Source organism: Anopheles merus, chromosome 2L (genome assembly GCF_017562075.2).
Source record: "Anopheles merus strain MAF chromosome 2L, AmerM5.1, whole genome shotgun sequence".
Taxonomy (NCBI): Eukaryota; Metazoa; Arthropoda; class Insecta; order Diptera; family Culicidae; genus Anopheles; species Anopheles merus.
The window spans coordinates 10,511,137-10,516,426 of NC_054083.1; the positions used below are offsets into that span (position 1 = coordinate 10,511,137).

Below are 5,290 nucleotides of genomic sequence, written 5' to 3' on the forward strand. Positions count from 1 at the left end.
GGTAGCGCTGATCTCGCGATCGTGCCTCGGCACGCCTTTCTACATCTATCGGGGGTGGTGACAGGGTTTTGAAGGCGGGCTGTCCCGTTCTTCCACTCTGAGTTGGATCAGCTCATTGCGATATGTTGCATTTCGCTCGACGTACCGTGAGATGCGGGTAACCTCCTAAACTGGTTAGTTTATGGCCTCCCGCAGGCCACCTTGTAGTTGGAGCCCAACTACTGCTTATTCAATTGCTCGACTTGAGGTGATTGATCGTAACCTCACGCGATATGCTCTACGCCTACTTCCCTGGCAGCAATAATCTTCCTCCGTATGCTGCGCGGTGCCGTCTTCTAGGCCTTGAACCTCTTTTGGTTAGAAGACGCAATGCACAGTGCTCTTTCATCGCTCAAATGACTTAATCAACTTAAATGACTCAATCGACTCATCGCCTTTGTTGCATCGAGTCGATATCTATGCACCATCCCGAACACTTAGGTCTAGAGACACTCTACGGCCCGCTCATCCTCGTTCCAGCGCTGGTCGGTCTGACCCTATGTTCGGCATGTCGGCTGTTTTCAACACTGTTTCGGATTACTTCGACTTCGACATCTCAACTCAGTGCTTCAAGGAACGTCTCCGGCTTCTGCCGTGGCCGCAGTGAATTGCGATACAAATCTTATTTTTGTTGTGTATTTTTTTTTTTTGTACTGTTACTTATCTTAATTAGGCCATACGGCCCGTTGAAGATTAAACAATAAATAATACAGAGTTTACCTAGCCAAAGTCGTCAAAGCGTTATAGGTCGCCGGGCGACGTAAACCCTCAATTGAGCACTGTCATTTCTATTCGGGCCTTGTAAAGTATGAATCGGGCAAAGTGCAGAATGAATGCAGCCTACTCTATATTTTATGCTTTCTAGTTGTAACACAATACTTTTTAGCGACTAGTTTAACTGATCTATAAAAAAATTCACCATTTTTAAGTTAAATTACAAATAAAAATGATTCAAATTCCATATCTAATTATTTTTTTTTTAATTTTTATTCAAGTCCGTACAATGAAATTTGGTTTTATATTTTTTAAATAATATTATATAATTACGTATGCTAGCCCTGCATTCCGCGTAACCCTGTAACCGCATTCCACATCACCATTACCAACGACATCGGATTTGGATATCAACATTCGGGTTTGATCGGTATAATAAAGAGGTTATCTTAAACTCACTCCGCTCGACTTCCAATTACATGTTTGGTGGTTAAATTAGGTTACCATTTTAAAATAATACATACTAAGTTTAATAACATGAAAACTACGTTTTTTTAAACAACTTAACGGATCAAACACACCGGAGCTACCGATTTGACACCTTCAAGAGTAGGACACTTTAATTCTGTACTAACGCTTTGACGACGCCCGATTGGCTAGGTAAACCCTGTAAAAATATTAAAAACCAAAACAAACCGTGCCGCATCTGACGTGTGTTCTCGAAGACGACAATTGTGAAATTGAAATGGACAGTGTACCAAAAACGGCTTGACTTGTTTGTAAGTGGTAGACAATCGTGTTTTTCAAATCGAGGATTGCTAGTAGACTGTGGACAATTGGTTAGTTGGATGGAAAACCCTGTAACAGCTCCCCACTGCAGAATGGACATTTGGCGGAATGAAATTTATTCAATTCATTTAAAATGTTTCTCTTCAAGGACAACCAACGTGTGCTGCGTTTTTGTACGGTACACTTCGGAATATCTTTTTTTACGTACCTGTAGTAATATATAATTATCCCTGCATTTAAATCTATAGAAACGAGAACTAGCCGCCAGGAGCTTGGAATAGCTTCCATCTAAGTTGTGCATGAGTATATTTAAATATTTGTACTACCTTGTGAGTAAAAGTGGTGTAAATTAGCTATAGTTCTCCAATAAATAAGCAAAATCTATCCTGTTATTCAAAATTATAAGGTATTTACGCACAGCCTGGAAAATTACAGGACATTTTGAAAATTTATACACCAAATAAAAGAAAAAAACTTATAAAGTTTGTATAAAACTGTTCGAAAATCCTTTAAAACGCTATTTTACGTAGCTTCAGCTAGTGTTTTGGACGCGAACTACATATTAAATGTAATATACTATCATGATACTTGACTACAAACTATAAAAAACAACTATTTCTGTAAACATAATTTTATCCGGCAAATCCATGAAACGAACTGCATACTCTTTCCTACTTCACTACTTACTTTTGAGAGTGTAGTTTTAATTAAATAGATAATTTATTATTGCCGATAAAAATACTTCCACGTCAAATATTTTACGACACATTTGAGCTATTTTCTCAAACCCAGCACACACTTTTAATTTTGCTGAATACAGGATTTCGAATCATATAAGGGACTAGCTCAATCACTTTGAAGAATGTTACAAATCGGTAGGGGAATTTGCAAGCATGCTGTGAAAGCTTGCAATGATGTAAGGGACTGTTGCAACCGACTAGGGGAATGTTGCAATCACACTGTGGAAATTTTCAAGTGGCTGGGAAATTTCTATCCACTCTTATACGGAAGTCACACGAGGCGTAAACTCAAAAAGTTTACGCTTGATTTGTATGAGAGAGCGTAAACTTCCCGTCAAAAGATTATAGAGTTGTATGGCTGAAATCCAGTTTCCGCCTCGTATGACGTCTGGTTCGATTGATGCGAGAGCGCGGTGTAACTGTGCGCACACAATAACTGTGTGTGAAACACAACACCTATGTGGAACACAATAACTGTGCGGTAACACAGTAACTCTGCGATTACATAGTAACTGTGCGGCCGCACAGAGGCTGTGTGCGCGCACAAAAACTGTGCGGGAACACATCTACTGTGCGGCCACACATTAAGTGTGGTACCAAGCAGTGAAAAGTGCTACTTGACTCATGACTAACGCCCACAGCATTGAACTGTCAAAAATCAACATTTTCCGTGTAATTATTTTCGGCAGCATTAAAAGTGAATAATTATTTGTTTTTCGTGATTTTAAACTTCCAAGCGGGCTAAAATAAATTCTGCAACCATAAAATCATTCATAAAAACCATCCATCCAAATCCAATGGTAGTGGATCACGATTCGACCGTATGGGACGCGATTCGACCGTAGTGGAACGCGATTCTAGCGTAGTGGAAAGCGATTCAACTATAATGGCACGCGATTCAACCGTAGATGCACGCATTCGATCGTAGTGGGATGCGATTCAATGCAGGCGGTTTGCTATTCGATGCAAATGGCACGAGATTCGAACCTAGCTGGAAATAGGTGTAAGCTTTATGAACGATAAAATATGCAGCACACATTGCAAAATGACTCGAAAAACCCTGCAAGCGGCCACAAGGTGTTTGCGTAACAGTACTTTCACAGCAAAATGGATGTTATAGTTTTAAGAACTGTATTTTTTAAGTCCAACATAATTTTATTAGAAATTTTCTACAAGTAATTAAAAAGATAAAGGAGTTTTCATTTACCAGGGTAGTCCAGTTGCCTGAAAATTCTGAACAATAGATTTTTGAACTCGAAAATTCTACGAAAAATTTCAGAGAAAAACACACACATTCCACACACACATTCAAAATTTCAATTCAATCGGATTGCTAGAATCAGAGAAATAAATAATCAAAATCGATTTGGCTTCCCGGGTAGCTGGTTGCCTGGCCTTGAATAGGTTTAACACGTTCAGCTAGGCACTGATTTTCATTAACTTTTCGCTCCGCCAGCATCTAGAACGCAAGCAGTGAATTTTGATCCGAACATGCATGTAGAAAAATGAGTTTTGCTATAATTTCAAATCTACTTTGTTCATCAATCTTGTGGTGTGTGGGATGAGGTTTTTGTCAATTTTATAAGTTAGAATACCATTATTTTACCTTCACACTGCTGTTATTCATGCGATTAGAGCAGGGGTCTCCAAACTACATGTAAAGGTTAAATTAAATAGCCGTCTTTTCTGACTAATTAATCAAAATTTATTTGTTAACTTCTGAAAGGCGAAAATCAAGATTCAATTAAAAAAAAAAGCTGCGGAAATTTGATATATTTTGTTAGTATTTTCTTATTAAAACGAGATTTGAACTTCCACTCATTCTGAAGGTAGCGTCAAAATTTCCCTCAACAACAATGATCGTGAAGCAATGCGGCCCGCGAACTGAAAAGTTTGGAGGCCCCTGGATTAGAGTATAGTTCTTCGCAATGTTTTTTTGTTCCCTTAGCAAAGACCAATGCCAGGTCCCAGGGTCTGCCACTGGCATACGGGAAAGGGCTGAACGTGTTGTTTTAGCAAATCACCGAACATTTGCAAATAACAATTGGATAACAATGGAGCAAATTGTTCTGAATTGATACCTTAATTTAGAAAACCGCGTTTCTTTGAATGTGCTTAGCTCGGGAAAGGAATTTATAACAATCAAGAAGAGAACAAGAAACTTACCTTAATGTCAAGATACGGACCGAACGCATGCTCCACATATTATTTATAATAAGCACAGGCTTAATTACCCAGAGTACATAGAGGAAAGAAAAGGGAAAACGAAAATACGACACAAAATGTAATAAAAACTATTAATAAACTGTTATATTCATAATGTTGATATTAAAACATAGAGATTCATAGTTACTAATGTGCGTCTACTTACGTCATTAAATAAAACTGATCGATACATATAAGATCTGATATCAGAATAATAATTATTACTGTTGCGTCGAGTTTTCCTAAAAAAACAACAAACAATATAAATTATTTTAAACAAAACACACTAATTAATCACACGCAACATAATCCCCGCTCAGTAGCTACAAATCACGGAACACATACAATTCATTCGTTCTCACAGCGAAACCGTAGGAATTAATGCTTTACACAAATATGTCATAACAATGTCTTGGATTACACGACTTCAAAGACATTATTGCACAAATTCCAAAATTAATTGCTAGAGATAACCATAGAAGAAAATGGCGTATAATTGCGAGATGCTACTTTGACAGCTGCAACCGTGCTGCCAACTACACCATCAACACAAAAACCAAAGTTCGTAAAATATACAGGTGAGCTCATCCCAACCCACTGAACATTGCAAGGAAATCGCATGCAACTTTTGCACATCCTCAAAATAAATTCAAGCAGTTTGTGAGCTTGCATATTTCCATGCTCGAAAAACGGGGTTTTGACCTATTTCACCCCCCCCCCCGCCATGCTATTGACAAAGATTTGCGAGGGCCAAGAGGGCTCGCACGCCATACAAGTTCACAGCCTTAGAGCCCGCGCATTAA

The 5,290-nt window shown here is 38.5% G+C and overlaps 1 long non-coding RNA gene across 1 annotated transcript; it reads right to left on the reverse strand.

The window, feature by feature from the left end:
• Positions 1-4,255: 4,255 nt before the first annotated feature.
• Positions 4,256-4,999, reverse strand: LOC121593787. The gene is made up of 3 exons (XR_006004846.1): positions 4,833-4,999; positions 4,654-4,729; positions 4,256-4,507 (listed from the first exon to the last, which is right to left on the reverse strand). It is a non-coding gene; the product is annotated as an uncharacterized LOC121593787 (long non-coding RNA).
• Positions 5,000-5,290: the final 291 nt, after the last annotated feature.